Raw genomic sequence first — 19,067 nt, forward strand, 5'->3', positions numbered from 1 at the left:
TTTACACTTGGCCTAAATTTTTTCTCTTTTCAAGATTCTATAAAAGGCATCAGGCTCATTTTCTGCTATTTGTAATCTGAATGTGTAAGTACGGTATATATAACTTCCAAAGTACTGTTGAGATTTTGCACACTTCTACACAAGCATGTTAGAATACAATGGCAAACACTCAACATCTTCCTTCTTTCCATATTGACTTCTCTGTTAGATAAATCTAGCTTTCTATTTATCTATTATCTACCATGTCAAGCCATAAATGCAAAAGTAAAGAACAATTTGTAATATGTAATTATGTAAATAACCACAAGGAAAATATTAATTGCTAATGACAATGTAAATAATCCGTGTCTTATAGCCTCACCATATTATTTTTCTGGTTATTGGAACTGAAGTATCCATTTGATTTGCAAAATAGTAAAGGGCTTTTCCTTATATATTTTCCTTATTTTTCTCCCCTCTAGATAACTTCATCAAGCCAGATTCAGTTAATGGATGGAGCAATAAGTCAGTGGTTACTGAATTCATTTTGTTGGGTCTCTCCAGCTCTAGAGAACAACAGCTCTTCCTTTTCTTTATCTTCTCTGTGTCTTATGGAGCTGCAATGTTGGGAAACATCCTTATCATTCTCCTGGTAATTACAGACTCTCACTTGCATTCCCCAATGTACTTTCTTCTCAGCAATCTCTCCTTCTTTGATATGTGTCAGGCTACGTTTGCCACTCCCAAGATGATTGCAGACTTCCTCAATGAACACAAGACCATCACCTTTCAGGGATGCATGTCACAAATCTTTTTCTTGCATGTTTTTGGGGGTAGTGAGATGGTGCTTCTTGTTGCCATGGCCTATGATAGATACATTGCTATATGCAAACCTCTGCACTACATGAGCATCATGAGCCGAAGAGTGTGCACTGTTCTGGTGGGGGTCTCCTGGACCATTGGCATCCTGCACTCAGCCAGCCACCTGGTGTTCACAGTCAATCTTCCTTTCTGTGGACCCAACAAGGTTGACAATTTCTTTTGTGACCTCCCCCTTGTGATCAAACTTGCCTGCTTAGACACATACGTTTTAGAGATCCTGGTACTCACCAACAGTGGTCTGCTCTCACTTATCTGTTTCCTCCTTTTGCTCATTTCTTACACTATCATCCTTGCTACTGTCCATCACCAAGCCTCTGGTGGGATGTCCAAGGCACTTTCCACCCTGTCTGCTCATGTCACTGTTGTGGTTCTTTTCTTTGGCCCATTAATCTTCATCTATATCTGGCCCTTTGAAAGCTTCCCAATTGACAAATTTATCTCTGTGTGTTTTACTGTCTTCACTCCTCTCCTTAACCCCATGATTTACACACTGAGGAATAAAGATGTTAAGGAAGCAATGAGGAAGCTAAGGAACCGACATGTGGGTTCCAAGCAGATCTTTTAGATAATTCGAGGAAGTAAAACAAATCCTTACTTCTTGTTCTTTGTAATGCAGATATATGATTGTTATTATTGTGTTTCTATCACAGTTAGTCTTTCACTATTAGAAGATCTGAATCTGGTGAAGTTGGTAAATGTAGTGCAGTATCTCATATTATGAGATCAGTTCCAATAGTCTGTGGCTTTCTTTGTTTTCCCTGAAAGAGCAACTACATGTGTCAAAATTCCTAAGTAGTTTTTTTCCCTTTACATAGGTGTGGTTAAAAAAAGTATCTTGTAGCATTTTAAAATCACCTCCACGTGAAAACAGGTTAGCTAACACATCTGATTTGATTGGAGTAGCATAGAGAACAATTTAGCATTCTTTGATTTAAAAACAGAATCCGCTTTGACATGACTGGATGTATGAAGACTCCTCCACTTTTATCAGTTACAGTTCATAATTATTCCAACTAATAACTTGGTTTCAATAAATAGGCTGCAAAAATTCCATGTTTACAAATAAGGCATTTGTGTTTATAAAATCTACTTTTATTATATTCATTATTTTTGCTAAGTTTTCAATACCTTGATTCTGCAGTATCGATGATAGGACTGATTTTTACTTCTTTGGCTTTGAAACAAATAATACATGAATAAACCACCAAATCCGTAGTTCAGATTACAAGAGTACTCTTCCACCTTCTGTGAGAAATCTTTTAGCACTTACATACAGATGCTCTTTATACTACTGATAATAAACCTACCGTCAGTTGAAAATGATTCAGAATCTCTGAATAGTCAGTGATTTTGTTTAGTTAATTTCATTTAAGAGTTTAAATTTCAAAGTAATCACAGAAAGCACATATATCTGTAAGTGGAAAATATGCTCCATACTTATTTTTCTCAAACTGTAAATGCAATTTCAGAAGCACTCCACCAAATCATGGAAAAAATAGAAGGAAGATTAACACAATTGATTCAGTCTCTTATCAGTCACATATCTGTCACTGTCATCGCTGCATTTCTGAATTCATGCCAGGAGGAATTTATTCTGTTTGTTCTGGCTTTCAATTCAAACTTGTGATCTTTCAACTAAAGACACAATTGCGATTTTGTTTTTATTACTTAGAATAGATTAAAAGTTTCTAAGATAATTAATGCTCTATTTCTTACCATATTTGTCAATGTACCAGAAATTTAACATGTAAGCACATGCAGTAAGTGCCACAAGGATGATATAAAACCCAAAGCATTGATTTCTGGGAAAGTGCTACTGTTGTTTCCCACGAACGAGTTATTTGAAGTGATGGAGCAGGAAGCCCGTGGAAAACTATATTGTCTATATTTGTCTTAGAATTTTGTATGAGTCATGGTACTCTGTGGCAATCTGATCTTGTTTTCACGTTTAGTTGTCCATGTGTGAGGTTACCTCACTGGATCTTACTTTAATAAACTGACATTGATTAAAAACAGGCTGAATGACTATTACTAAAATTAGCACTGGCAGGTATTACAAAAGAGGCAGAAGTCATAGTCTCACATTCAGTAAAAGCTTTGAAATCAAGATAGCTATAAAAAATTTACTAGCAATTAGTTAATAAAGGCAAGTAAAAATATGATAGTTGTTATAAACATATATTTCGAGTTAATAATCTCAGTGTGGTAATGCTCAGTTTTGTTCAATTCAAAGAAGCCTAATGCATTTCAGCAATTTTCTTTACTTAATTTATGCCAGATGCTGTGGACACATAAAGCGATTAAGGAAGTTCTCTGGCCTCAAGGAAATGACTGAATTGGGAAGCAGAGAATCATAGAGGTTTTGAATGATAAATGACTTCCTCTGCATAAGGCTTGCAAAATGGTACCACCAGGACAGGACATTTAGCTAACCAACCACCAGAAAACCTCATAATTCACACTAACTTAAAGAATTGCTCCAGTTCAAGTTTTGGCCCACATACTTACAGACCCAGAAATCTCAACTTCTTAATAATTACAAGAAACTTGGAGAAACTTATCAAATTATGCTGAAAATATAATTGTCAAATAAATCAAGTAGTCACAGTATTATGAATGAAATGGAAGCCACATATTAGTAAGTGATTTTGGTGAATCTGCGTTAAAATTTAAAGTTTTGGTTACTTGATTGACATATGTAAGATCATCAGACGCTGATTACCTGACAGGGAAACACTCACCTGAACAATGGTGGTATGGGCACTTTTATGATTTGTCTCAGTGACTCCCTCTCTTATCTATCCATATACCAGGGCTGCATATAATCTTTCTCTACGTGTGCTAACACCTATCACCAGGTTAAAATCAAGTCTCACTGGCCCAGGAATCATTCTAATTGAGAGCTGGCTTATGTTCTCCTATCCATTGTGGATGCTTATAGAACTTAACTCTAAAATGACAGCCTTATTTAATTATTTCTGAAGATTTATGGGCCAACTATCATAAGCAGAAAAATTTAAGAAAAAAGATATAACAATGGTTAACAAAAATAGAAAAACATATTGAATCTAACAGGTAATAAAAATGTAAATTAAAATGAGAGAAATCTTGTGTCCTCTGTTACACTGAGAAAGAATAAAACAAAAGAATAATACTAAGTGGGACTTAAAATTTGGAAATGTGGATGTTCTATTTGGTCAAAAATTATTGAAAAATTTTTAGAAAGCAATTTGGTATATCAAAATATGTCTGTATTCATGACTGAATAATTATATTTCTAGGAGTCTTCTATCTTGAGTATTCTATCTCCCAGTTCTGAAGCACAGAATTAAATGTGTATATATGCTAGACATGACAGTCTCTAGAAAATATAGCCCCCATGAAGAATTGGTTAAAGCAAATCATAAAAAAAAGAAAATTTATGATTCCTTCCATGCAAGAATGCCGTCTAAAAACAGAGACTGATATTTATTCCCTTTCCTGGGGTAATGTTCCTCCACTCAATAAAGCCAGAACAGCCCTGATTCCAAAATTTGACAAGCATTTTATAATAAAAGAAAATTTTAGGCCAGTCTTACTCAAAAACAGACACAAAATCCCTTTAAAGAAAACCCTACAATTTAATCGAGGATACATAAAAGCAGGGAAAAAAATAATGATCTAATTAAGATAAAGCAGAAGTGCAAGGTTGGTTCAACATTTAACAATCATTCAATATAATTTGTTGTATTAACAGAATAAAAAATATAAACATCATTGTCTCAATACGTACTGAAAAGTGTTTACTATTAATTAACAATCATTGTTAGACAATCATTTTCTGTCAAAGATTTTCACTATGATAGGTTATTTTTGTTTATATGCTTTTTGCTCAGTAAATAGCTATATATCATCTCTAGTCAACCTGAGGATATAACACTTGAAAATGTTTGTTTGTTTTTTCTTAAATTCTAAATCTGTCTAAGATGATAAAGCTTTCCCAGCTGGGTTAAAAGACCTCTATTCTGAGAACTAATTTTGATCTTCAGGTTAATTTTATCTTATGTATTGGAGTGGACATTAAGAAGTGAGAGAAGTCCGAGAAAATGTTTATAATTATAGAAAAATATCACATTTTGAAAAGTCTCTGGTGGCAGGACTCTAACCTACTCCAAGATGCGCTGTTACTCTGCCTAAGAATGAGTCTAGCCCTGAGTATTTTCCCTTTATTTCTTTCTTTTCCTTTGTATAGACCTCTTTATCATCAATTTCTTTTTGTGGCTATGTTGGATTTATGGAATGTGTATTCCTGTGAACCAATGTCTCTCTGTCTCTTCACCTTAAAAAATATATATATATATTTGTAATTATATAATTTTCTTGTCATTTATCTCTCCAATAGCCTTTTTTTCTCAGTTTTCTTGTTCTACATTTTAATCATTTTCTAACTTTCTCTGTACCTCTTTTTTCCTCTCATTTTTCTTTCCTCTCTTTTTCTGCTTCTCACACTGTGTCTTTGTGCTGAAAATAGATAAGAACAAATAAACATTTGATTACAAATTATATTTAATTTACAAGAATGTGTGTTCATTATTTCAATTCTAAAGCAACTCATAAATCTAGATTCCACTTTAAAGCAAAACAACAAAAAAAGAACTACCAGATATAAAAGAAATTAAGTTGCATTTAATTGCTCTGATCCTTAATTAATTTTTTATTTCAATAATCTTCAATGTAAAAACAAAAAGTTCTTTATCCTTGTTTTAGCTGAGCAGAGTAAAAGTGAGTAAACAACAAATTCTGAGATCATGGTACATCTTTTCATGTCCTATTTGGGTGGTTACTTTCCCTCGAGGAAATGGTTAATAGACAGTTCTTTACCAACCGTTTTAGACACAACAGTTTTTTTCTTAAGAAGAATCATACCTTGAAAATCCTTATGACCATTATTTATATTCTCTCTGCCTATGGCTTCATCACCAGCAATATGCTGACTCTTACATACTGACTACTGACATGGTCATGTGACTTGCTTTCAGAGCCAGAACAATGGTGAAACTAGAGAGGTGAGTAAGGCACTTGCTTTGAGTGCAAAATTTAAGGGAGTGACAAAAAATTTAGTCATAGAGATAAACAATACTTAACCAATATTTTAAAAAATCAAATTTAATTCAAAAATCCATGATGAACAAAATAAATACTAATTTTTAAATAAAAACAAGATTAGTAATAGTGTTATCCAGAGCCGTATTAGAACCTGAGGCAAAGAAAAAATCTGTACTATTCATGGATTTATTTTAAAAAATTAATATTCTGTTCATAATTTCACCTTAGCTTTGATCTTCAAAATATTGTTTATCTTGATGATTAAAATTTTGATTCCCTTGGTAAATTTTGTGACTGAAGCCAGTACCTCAGTTGCTTCAGCCTCATCCTGGCCTTGCTGGCTTTCTTTATAAACATACCAATAATCTCTCATCATTTATTTACATTTTTTCTCTTTTTAAATTTTGTTATAATATGTAAATTAACTTTTTGTTATAAATTTGTTCCTTATAAATTTATTTTCCATATAAAGTACAGATGAAAGGGAGGAAGATGAAGAAAAGGTAGGCTAAGGGCTCCAGAAAAAAACTTAACAGACTTTATGATTTTGCAGAAGTTTAGCCATGATCTCTTAATTTCCATACTCAACATATTTGAGAGTGTCTTCTATTGTGTATGGTTCTGTTATTCATCAACATTGGGCTTTGACAGAGAGAAAGTTATAAAACTAAGAAAAGCTTGTCATAAAACAACTGACAGCATTGGAAATTTTATGGGAAGGATTTACTGCATCTCCACAATTTTTTCTCTCTATTAGTCACTCAGATTTATGCACCTCCATCACCCTGGGTTTACCCTACAGACATTGACAAAGGATCTAGTGGCAATGTGTCCATCAATAGAGCTACTGCTTAACATCTAAATATTTTCAGGGTTAGCTTTGGTTTAAACACACTAGAATGAGTTACTTATTATTAGCATCATCGCTTCATTTTCGTATTTTTACCTTTGTATCTTCCTGCTATTCTCTCTGCCTGAAATAGTTTTTTCCTTCAGTTTTGCCTAGCAAATTCCAAAGTTCTAAAAAATTTTAGTTTAAATAATACCTTCTCCATGATGCCTTCCCTTACCACTTTGGCATAATTTCTTTCAACTTGATAATATTTATGATGTTAATGTATCACTTATATTTGCTTGTTTCTGACTTTATACCTTTAATTTTAATATGTTTTCCCTATATTCCTAATTATGGTTGAATCCATATCTAATTCTCTTTTTTCATACTTCCCCCACTTTTTACAATAATCATAGTTGTTAAATACTAGCCAACTGATGATTTACATAGTTCATTAAATTAAACTGTTTAAATTGAAAGATTATCATATTTCTTTTGTAAATATACTAGATACAGTGCCAAAAATTGTGATATTTTCCTGATTTTCTTTTACTCAGGTGACAGCAGATTGAATACATGGCTCACACAAATGAGTTGGTGATGTTTGAGTTTGTGCTTCTGGGACTCTCTAATTCTTGGCAACTTCAACTTTTCTTTTTTGCCCTCTTTTCTATAGTGTATGTGTCATAAGTGCTGGCAGCATCTTGATTATTGTTATCATTTCCTCTGACTCCCATTTGAACTCTCCCAAGTCCTTCCTACTCAGTAACTTCTCTCACTGAGATCTGCCAAACTAGCTTTGCCACCCCCAAGATGCTTGTGGACATTTTTGTTGAGTACAAGGCTATTTCCTTGGAGGGCTGCATGGCCCAGATATTTCTTCTTCTTAGTTTTGTTGGGAGTGAGACAATGGTGCTTGTAGCATGGCATATGATAGGTTTATAGCCATCTGTAATCCCCTGCACTACAGCACAATAATGAATTAAAGGCTGTGCATAATTTTGTGTTGATTTCCTGGGCTGTGGGTATTCTTCATTCTGTGAGTCACTTGGTTTTCACAGTGGACCTGCCAGTCTGTGGCCCCAATGAGGGAGACAGCTTCTTTTGCGACCTTCCTCTAGTGATAGAGTTGGCTAGCATGGATACTTATGAAATGGAAATTATGATGCTAACTAACAGTGGCCTGATAGCATTGAGCTGTTTTCTGGTTTTAATTATTTCCCATGCCATCATTCTGATTACTGTTTGACATCGGTCTTCCAGTGGGTCAGTCAAGGCACTTTCTACATTAACTGCCCACATCACAATGGTGATTCTTTGCTTCAGGCCTTGCACTTATTTCTGTATATGGCCTTTTAGCAGACTTTCTGTGGATAAGTTCATTTCTGTGTTTTACACTGTTTGTACACCCCTGTTGAATCCCAGCAATTAATCTCTGAGGAATGAAGATGTTAAATCATCAATGTGAAAGTTTAGAAACCACCACGTGAACTCCTGTAAAATCTAGGGATCACCATGAGGAAACATAATCCTGAATGAGAATGAAGAACCCTCACTGGATCACAGCGCCGTGTCAATTATTTTCGCTAATGATACAGTTTATTGAGTTATTGAATTGGATTTTTGTCCTAAGTGCAAGGGAATTGCATAAAATGATTTCCTGGTGTAATATTTAAATAAAATTTTAATCAATTTTTTATGTTTATAATTCTAAAGTACAAATTCTCTTGAAAATATTTAGTAATCCTTCCAAATATTTTAAAAATAATTTAGAGATTCTAATTTACAGAATACGTTACTCATGTTACTAAACTTGAGATTGTCTTCAATTGAAAGCATGATATTTTTATACCTTGAATTCTAAATGTACAAGCACATTAAGTTTCTGACAACTTCAGTGAGCTTATTCATAACATTTTTCCATATATTGACATAGTAGAAAAAATATTGTGTTTTACGATATGGATTTCACCTTATTAATGTACATTTGTTAGCTTATCTTTTCCTTGTGTGTTGAATATTTTGATTATAATTTAGTTGTTAGACATTTTGTTATTTATAATTTATCTACTTCTATGTGATAATATATTTCTGTTTTCTTTTAGATTATTTGATATACATTTCTACTCATTAAAAAACTTTTTCTAGCTATGTGGTGCTATCAGTAGCATATATATCTATATTCCAAGTCTATTTATTTTTAGTAAGATAAATTGTTACAATGAATTCTACCTTATTCATAAAAAACTGAAAATGTCTCTGAAGTTGTTTGCAAGTATTGCAGCTGATGAATATTTAAATTCACAGAAAAGTTAACTGCACGTACACCTAAAACAGAAATGCATAATGTGACAAAAATTATTTGCAGCTGAGGACCAAATCTGAAATGTAGTCTTTCATATTTTTTGGAAAACAGAAGAGGGAAAGTAAAATTCATGTAAATTCATAATAAAGATTAAAAACAATCTAGTATTGTTTCATTTGCTAGCCAAAAAAAAAAAAAGAATTGCTTAACAGAAAATAGAAAGTCTGCAATTGTCATCACTTTGAATTTAGTATTTTATTTATACTGTAAGTTGTAAGATAGAGGCTATGTGAATAGATATTAATTCCTCATGCTAAGTCCTAATGCAAGCTGAGTTTTGGATATAGACACAATATTTTTGAAGCATGATACTACTTTGGTAAGGTTTTGTGAAACTCAAACTTTTGGTCATTTGTACAATGTCAAACCTGATAATGATCTTTTAAATTTAACTAGGTTGTATATATTTTTACACTGTGCTTAAAACATTTTAAATACGCAATAAGCATTAATGCAGTCATGGTATTATTGGTAGTAATTTTTTTCCTTTTAACTGCCCTTCTGGTAAAAATAGAGTGGTGTTGATAGTACCCTTGAAAAATCAAGTCTTTTCACTGCTGGGATCCTCAGTAGTCTCATACTGAGAGAGAGCAGGGCTAAGGGGTGAGGGGAAAATGGAGGGAGGGGTAGGGAGAGCAGCAGAAGAAAGAGGAGGGAAATTAGAATTTAAGAGTGGCTGTTTGATATGATCAATTCTTTGCAGTGCCAGTGGTACATTTTTCCACTTTTTTAATTCTTACTTCACCATTGTATCTATTTGTATTTTAGTGACCCGGGCTGGCCATAACTTATCACATTAAGCTTTACAAAAACTCCAAAAGTCACAAAGTTAAGAAAAAAAGAGTGAAAAATCTGACTATATAATTTTCCACAGAGGTTTTTTTCTTTTATTTCAAGGCAATCACAAATAAAGGCAAGAGAAAAACCAGGTGAAAAGCAGTATTATTTGTAAGGATAATATCTCTAATTTGTAAAGAGCTCTTACAAGTCAGTAAGTAAATGAGCAACAAGCTAGTAGATAAATTAGCAAAGTATATGAATAGGTAGTTTATTATTAATGCAATGTAATTGACTCTTGAATGTATGAATAAATGTTAAAACTATCATATGAGACAATGCAGTTTTAAGTGAGATTGCTTTTTTCACCCACATGATTGGCAAAGATCCAAAAGTTTGACAGTAGATGTGTAAATAAGAGTTTGATAAAATAGAAAACCTCAAATATTGTTATTATATCTCTAATTTGGTAGAATATATGGAGGGGGATTTTTGATATCTATTAAAATTTTAAAATTTTGAATTGATAATTATACTTCTAGTTTTTTTTCTTACAAATATACCCACACACGTATAAAACAAAATATGTACATAATATTTATTGCTAGCATTGATTGGAAGAATAAAATATTGACAAAAAATGTAAATATATAAACCTAAGGGTCCATCAAGGTAGGCTCCTGAAATAGATTATTGGTACATCCATAAAAAGATGGCTATACAGCTATTAAAAGATAATTAGGTATCATTTGATGCTTTGATTAATTTATAAGGAAAAGAAGTGCCCCAGATAAAGGGAGGACTAGAGAACACTTTATTATGGACTTTTGGGGTGGGAAGATTGTTAGACTTCCAGACTCCTCACTTTTCACTGAGGTAATTCAATCCTAGAGAATAAAATAACCTGTCCAAATGACTCAATGAATTAGTGACAGAGGCGTGATTCATTATACATCTCAGTCTTTCCTTTTACCAAGTTGCTAGATTACAGAATTGTTGACCTATGTGTTGGTTGCTGTTTCAGTAGGTGTTTCATGAATATAGATATTTTGAAAGGAATGTGCAAGTTGAGGATGCATTACACTTGATGTTAGAGCCAACTTTTTTTAAAATTTTATAGTCAAAATTTTCTGGAGAATAAATTTATTATAATTTTATGATAGATTACTCTAGATATGGATGCTTTGTATTTATATAATGATTTTTAAAAGATGTATTTGCTTTGCAACACTATAAAATGTGTTTTTATTTTATAGTCTAAGCAAATGCCGTCTAATATGCTGATAGCTCTGATCCAGGTGGCGTTCCTTCCTTAAATATTCTTGGGGAAGAAAAAAAGTAAACCAAAATAAGTCATGATTGATTTTATTCCGGTTCACATGTAATCAGTCACATCCTCTATATTGACCAAAACGATGCTTTATTTCTGATATGAAATTTAGAATGGACCTAAACTAATAAGGATCACTGTTTCAATGTCTAATAATTGACAAAGACTTTCACTGTCACATTTGATCATAGTGGCATTGTGTGGCAAGAAGTGTACCTTATCCCCATTTTGTAAATGATGAAACTGAGAGGCTAAGTAGGAGCCTTTATATCTAACAGTCATTTCCTATTCATTACAAAACTACAAGCGAAAACAGATTCAGAAGTGGAGACCTTGTTTTCTTCTTTTAATTTTCTAAAGACTTGCTCTGAGATCAACAAAATTGTAGCAGCAATTAGAAATCCATAAGCCAGAAAGGGCCTCGGAAAGCTAAAAATAAGTACCATAAAGTCTAACCACAAGAAGTCATATTCTTTACCATAAGAGGGCATCTTGGGTTGTCACTGAAAGTCCATTAGTTAACTAATTTTACATGTTTAAATTATTAAAGCCATTTTGTTAAAAATTCGAGCAAGATAGAATATTATAAAACAAAAGTGCTGCCTCTACTCCACTGTCCATCATTTTCAGAAGTAACTGCCATAATATTTACATATATACTTCAAGAGACTTCCTTTGAATTTTCATATTAATTCATATATGCCCACATGGAAAATCACTTTTCATGTGTTTGGTCTTTTCTTTTTACGTAAATAGAAATGTATTTTCTTTCTCCTGGTTTTTTCATAACAATGCGTTTTAGAACTATCTCCATTGTCAGTCATAGATGTGCCACATTTTTTAAACTCCACCATATTATTCTATCATTTACTTATCCGTTTCCTTATTTACAGATATCTAGGTATTTCCCTTTTTTTGCTATTGCAAACAATGTTGCAATGAACATTCTTATACATATTTTTTCAAATATAATATATGCAAAGATATGCGTATTTTAAATCTTACTAACTACTGTCAAATCACTCTTTAAATGATGTACACAATTTACACAGCCAGCAACAGCACTTGAGGGCACCCATCTTCTCCGATTCTTGCTAAAGCTAAATATTGCAATTGCGGTAGCCAGCCTCCAATGATCCTAATCTTCTGACTTTTCTGCCTTTGTGTTGTCCCTCCCATACTAAATTAAATCTGATTTGCATGTTCAATAGAATATGGTGAAAGTGATCATGTGGTATTTCTGAGATTTGGTCATAAAAAGCTTTTCACTCTTGGACTGCGCTGCTTGCTCTGGGAGATATCTGTTGCTATGTCCTGAGGAGGGTCAAGCAAGTCTATAGAGTTGAACTGAGGCCTTCTTCCAAACACCAGAACCAATTGCCAGCCATAGAAGTGTATTTTCTAGCCCCGGGCAAGTCTTCAATGACTGTAGATTCATGAGAATGAGGTACCATAAGTTGGTACCGCCCAGCGAAACCACTACTGAAATCCTAATGTATAGAAGTCATGAGAGATAATCAAATATTTTTTAAGACATAAAAAGAAAATAAGAATTAGGGAGTTCTTTATGTGCTGATAGGAATTATCTCCACAGAGTGTTCCTATATGAGAAAATCAGCCTGCACAATCATGTGCAAAAGATGCTACCTTTTGTTTTAGTGATATAAACATATAAGATGCATTATATATACATACTTACTGTATTTACCTATATATCCATAAATTATCTCTGAAAGTATTAAAGAAACTGGTGAAGGATACTGCCTTTTAGGAGATAAATTGTATGCCTGCAATGGAAGATAAAGTTTGGACAGAGAGAATTGAGCAGATTCAGAGATATTTAAAGGTAAATCCTATTGATTGGCTGCATTTGAAGGTAAGGAACAAGCAAGATTGGTTCTCACATTTCTTGCTTAGGGAACTAGCAAGAAGATTCATACCCATAGGGGAGTTCATTCATTAATTTTTTACACATGATGTGTCAAATATAAGGAAGATGATGAATTAAGTATTGTACATAATGGATTTGAAGTAGAGATGATCAGTAGGTAACTGGATATATAGTAGAGAGAAAACACTCTATTTAAAATCATATTACCTTTAGCGCCTTCTTCTCTCAAGGGAATGATGTAATTTCTCCTAAGACCAGAAGCCTTTTGTTTAGCAAAATATCTTGGCAGGCCACTTTTTTGTAAGTTTTGAACAGGCTGCTAAACCAAGAGCTAAATGGATGTGGTTTTGATTAAATGATGAAGTCCTACAACAGATTAGAAAAGGTCAAGAAGTGTGTTAGAGAAGGTCACAGATGGAAATAGAAAGCACATTTGGCAGAGATTTTGAATATAAAGAGAAACTGTCTATAAAAATCTTAGCAGAATTAAATCAGGCATCCAGGGACCAACACCAGGAACTTTTACCACCCTTAGCCTGAAAGGACTAGAGAAGAGAATGGAAACTGGTGAGATCTGGAGCCAAGAAGGGACCACAAGATATTGGGTCGTCAAGTCAGTAATTACTGCTGGAATTTTAGTGATGTGACAGGGAGGAGAAGTCCAATAAATATCCAGACATCCCTCTTCTTCTCTCTATTCTCTTGACAGTTGTTCCACTCTCCAATCTCAATAAAAGCCACAGGCGAAAAAGCCTAGGATAGTGTAGTCCATGAAGGTCAGCCTACAGGTGCACAAAACAGAAAAGGTATAAAATGGAGCAAGTGGAGAAAAAACAAAACAACAAGAGAAGTGAATGGGGATAAAGAAGTGGGGATAGTGATGCAAGGATCTCTATCAAGAATTTTGTGTATAAAAAGGGAGAGAAAAATTTATAGTTGGGAGAGGATTCATTACACAAACAAGATGCTTAAATAGAGAAAATGGAAGAACTCTAGACTTAGGATAATAGGATTGACTTTAAATGGAGAGAATGAGTTTATCCAGTACATACCATATTCTAAAAGCCAACATAAAGAAGAAAATCCAAATGTTCTGGTTTAGAATGTGAGAATGATGATCAAAGCCACTTTCTGCATGTTCTCCCCCCACCATTACATAGGCCCACAATAGTTAAATATCTTCATTGCCCAACTGTACAAGAAGGAATATAATTTTGTGAGGTCTGTTTTTGTTCATTTTCATGTAAAGTATCTGCATAAAAATGTCAGTTAGGAGTACATCGGCATCATGTTGGAGTGAGCACTCCCTTTGACTCTCTCCTCTAATCAAAACCAGTTGGACCTCCAGTGACCAACAAGGGACTACCTACACAGCACAACAGACTTCTTAAGAGATCCATGCATCTATCTATCTGAAGGTGGGTGGACTGGACCTCCAAGAGGCAGTGGAGTTAGCAGAACTGTCCCCTCCCAATACCCTGGCAGCAGCAATCCAAAATGAGGATCCTCACACTGGCAAATATGCCTGAGAATGGCGGCTGCAGGGACAGACATGACACTTATGGCTTAGCCCCTGTCTTCCCTCAGTGGTGGCAGGTGGTGTACACGTCTAGAGGATTCAAGACATAGCGTGGAGCCAGTGATCCAGCACCCTCACTCCCCTAGCATCGGTGATCCAAAATGTGGATCTGGCATGCACACATGTAAACAGAGACTACAGAGGCAAACATAACCCTTGTGGCTTAACCCCTGCCCCCTCAGCAGCAGCAGGTGGCACAGACATCCTGAGGATTCAGGATGCCCCTAATCCCCTGGTAGTGGCTTAATCTTTTCAACAGTGGGGAGAGTATCCAAAATGTGGATTTTCCTGGCAAGGCTGGAGCATCCTGACATGAGTTTTCAAAAGACACCTGCTTGCGCCAGCATCCAAGGGTCTTCATAGATGAGAAGCAATGACACTTACTGGTTACTCACTACCCCCTCTAGTGGTGGCAGGTGGAACCTGTGACCTGAGACTTCAGGGAACAGCAGAACCCATGACCCAGCCCCCAAGTGGCAGCCCCCCTGACACTGGCTTTACCAGTAGTGGGGGCTGACAAACAAACACATAAATAAAGAGAATAGTTTGGTGGTTACCAGAGGAGAAGTGGGTAGGGGTAGAGTGAAAGGGATAAATGGGCACATACGTATGGTGACAGATGGAAACTAGACGTTTTGTGGTGAACAAGATACAGTCTATACAGAAGCTGAAATACAATAATGTACACCTGAAATTTACACAATATAATAAACCAATATGACCTCAGTAAAATAATTTTTAAAAAGACAACTCTAAAGAAAAAATTACATTAAAAAATTTAGCTCCTATTTTTTCACCAGGTTCTAGGTATATTGTCAGATTTAAATTCTGTCTTGCCTTAAAAGAAGGAGAAAGGCATCTCTACATCTTCATATTTCAAATATTTAGTTTTAGTTTGGGATTTTCAGCTCAACCCTGACCACTAAAGTTAACACAATGTTACAAGAAACTTGCATGAACCTTTTAGTACCTATGTGCTTCAAAAAGTTGCAATACAGTATGATGGAGAAATGAAACAAGGAAATGCCACCTGGGATGGGAAGTTAGTGTCAACAGCTAATTTATACTCCTGATATTGAAATCCATATTTTCTACTGTTTTAAATAAATAATTCAACTTCCACATGGACCTAGCAGTGCACTAGAAATATGACAACATAAACATCCATCTCAATGAAAAGAAAATTACACTGATTTTCTTGGTGTCTTGTAGACTCAGTTTTTCAGAAACTGCTTATTATTCATTTATACTATTGAAAACACCGCATAGTGATCTGGAATGAAAAATAGACAACTGAATCCATTATATTTTGTTACATATCCAGCCACCCAAGACCTTATTGATGTAAAACAGTAGCCATTTTATATTTACTCACAAAGCAAGTGGGTTCTTTCTCTGGTCTGGGCCAGCATATCTCATCTCTGCTGGACTGTCTGATGAGTTTGGAAACTATAAGATCAACAATGACCTCACTCACACATCTGGTGGTTGGCAGGTGGCAGCAGGATCTAGCTGACTGCCAGCCACGGCATCTCAATTCTCTCCACGTGTCCTCTCATCTGCGCTTGGCTAGAGCTGGCTTATAGCAGCCCTAAAGAGCAGATGGTTAAATTACCAGGGATTTTGTAAGATGGCTGCTAAACAGGTGGTGACTTGAAACCAACCATGGTAGGAGTATTTACACCACAGACATTGGGAAACACTACAAGTGAAGGCCTTCCCTGGGCCTCCCTACCGCAACCCAGAACCAGTTATTTAATATTTGCCAGCACACTATTGCTTCTTATCCCCAGCAGATTAGCTAGGCTGATTCACGTGGTGGCCTCAGGATTTCAATAGTGACAAGAAAGGGCATCTCCAATGCAAAACACTTTGTGCTATTATCCAATTGGACACAACAACACACATGGCTAAGTCCACAGTTGGTATAGAATTCTACTCAGAAATAGAAAGGAACCAACTATTGATTTATGCAACTTGAGATGAATTTCAAAATTATGTTGGGTAAAAAAAGACAGTATAAAGTGAAAACATATTGTATAGATCCCATTTACATGATATTCTCAAAAAAGACAAAGCTTTATAATATTTCTTAAAAACAAAATATAACCACCTCATGGTCACTTATGCAGTCAATTATCCACTGAATGGATACTAATATTTGAGTACCTACCATTTGCTGGGTTCTGTACCAGGTACTGAGGATACAATAGTGATCCCAAGAGACTCAATTCTTGTACACATGGAGCCTACATTCTTGAGGTGGAGAGAAGGAAAGAAGAAAGAAGCACCCATATGTACACAAACAAGTAAATAAAAAATTAAAATTGCAGTGAGTCTTATGAAGGGACCAAATAACGTCAGGGGATGAAAAAAAAATTAGGAGCGACGAGAAAGGGTAGGGTGCTCATAAAAAGCTGCTGTGTGTAATGATCTTTCATCCAAAACCTGATAAATGAGAAGGATATAGCATGTGAAGAACCAGAGAAAAAATACACAGATAGAGGAAAGAGAAAGCAAAACTTCCTGAAGTGGAAAGGGGCAGTGTGTTCCAGAAAATGAAAGCAGGAGTTTAGTCACTGAGCAAAGAGTGAGAAGAGATCAAATGAAGGTTAATATGTAAAATGACAAAGACTCAGTAACGTGATTAGATTTTATTTCTAGAGCAATGGAACATATTCACCATTTTAAAGTGGTTTGATTTATTGTGCTTTTATTTTATTTTTAAAGTATTTTTTAGTTTTTTTTTTTTTTTTCCTGAGGAAGATTAGCCCTGAGCTAACATCTGCCGCCAATGCTCCTCTTTTTTTGCTGAGGAAGACAGACCCTGAGCTAACATTCATGCCCATCTTCCTCTATTTTATATGTGGGACGCCTGCCACAGCATGGCTTGATGAGCAGTGCGTAGGTCTGCACCTGGGATCCAAACCAGCAAATCCCTGGCCACTGAAGCGGAACGCGTGAACTTAACCACTGTGCCACTGGGCCAGCCCTTTTATTTTATTTTTAAAGATCACTCTGTAGGAATAGCTTGGAAAAACTCAATGGTACAAGGTGGAGACCATTGGAAAGCTTTGAAACACTTCAGGAGAAAGATAATGAAAGTTTAGACAGGAGAGTTAAAATGGAAATAATTTGATAAATTGGGACTATTTTGGAGGAAGGCAAAGCAGGATTTGGAAAGGGAGTGAAGAAAGTAAGGAGCTAAGTTTCTGGCTGAAACAACAGGTTCAGTAGAAATGCCATTAGCTGGGATGACAGAGTAAAGGAGGAATATGTTTAGAAAAGGAAGAATTGAAATGTCTGTGAAATATTAAAGGGAAGATGTAAAGAAGGAACTTGGTCTCTCAGAAGAGAACTCAGAGAAGCCTGGCCTCTTAGATCAGGCTCACCAAATGTCCTGGGCACTCACTCTGTGTCTCAACATTAACTATTTTCTCTCTGTCGCCTGCTTTTCTCTGTAGACCTTCTTAGTCCTGCTACTGCTCTGAGATATCTTTTCACAACAACCAAAAGCAAGCTATGTGTATATCTAAGCAGTTTTATCCACTCCTGGCCGACTAAGCTTTCTTCCTGATTCTAATATATGATCAGGCACTGAGCACTGACAACTAAAATATTGCATTTTTTTGGTGGCATATTACGTGGTATGGGCTTTGAAAAACTTTATCATAATATTTTCATGAAAAGGAAGGGGTAATGTGGATAAGAGAAAACAAAATTCTGATTCTTTTAGGCCCACTGCCAGATTTAAGTTTCTTCTGATATGATTTCCTTCAGGCTCTGAGCGTATGGGCTGGTGTTTATGGGCATAGGCACTTTAAACAATGGAAAAGAAGGCATGTATGGAGACAAATTATTAAATGAAAGTAAATGTAGCTGTTGCAAGCTTCTGGGCCTACATTCCTCCCTTGTGATATATGCCTCACTTGCAATTATAGGCAAATGATTTAAAAGATCTTACCATCTTGTATTTTGGAAAGGCAACCAAAATTTTGTTAAGTAACTCCCTCAGCAGGATGACCTCACTTCACAAAGGAAGTTCTTTGATTGGCTATTGCAACCCATAGGATTGGTTATTTGAGATTTTGGGGCATGTGGTTTGATGTTTAAATATTTGTTTTATGGGATCTTGTGACTCACTCTTTTTTAAAACAATATGTATTTATTTTTAAATGTATTTAAAGTGTATTTTAGAGGTTTTTTTTCTTCAACTTCTTACTGCTCCACTGGGATTTCTCTCAAAACTGGTATGTGGAATTTAATCACATCAAGCAAAAAATTAAATATAGATGTTATCATTCGGAGACTTAAAGGATTCTGGCCTTAAAGTACTAGAATTCT

The 19,067-nt window shown here is 35.0% G+C and overlaps 2 pseudogenes; both read left to right on the top strand.

Moving 5' to 3' along the window:
- OR4K16CP (olfactory receptor family 4 subfamily K member 16C, pseudogene) lies at positions 497–1,426 on the top strand (annotated as a pseudogene).
- OR4K74P (olfactory receptor family 4 subfamily K member 74, pseudogene) lies at positions 7,358–8,288 on the top strand (annotated as a pseudogene).

The sequence above is a fragment of the Equus caballus genome, chromosome 1 (genome assembly GCF_041296265.1).
Source record: "Equus caballus isolate H_3958 breed thoroughbred chromosome 1, TB-T2T, whole genome shotgun sequence".
Lineage (NCBI taxonomy): Eukaryota > Metazoa > Chordata > Mammalia > Perissodactyla > Equidae > Equus > Equus caballus.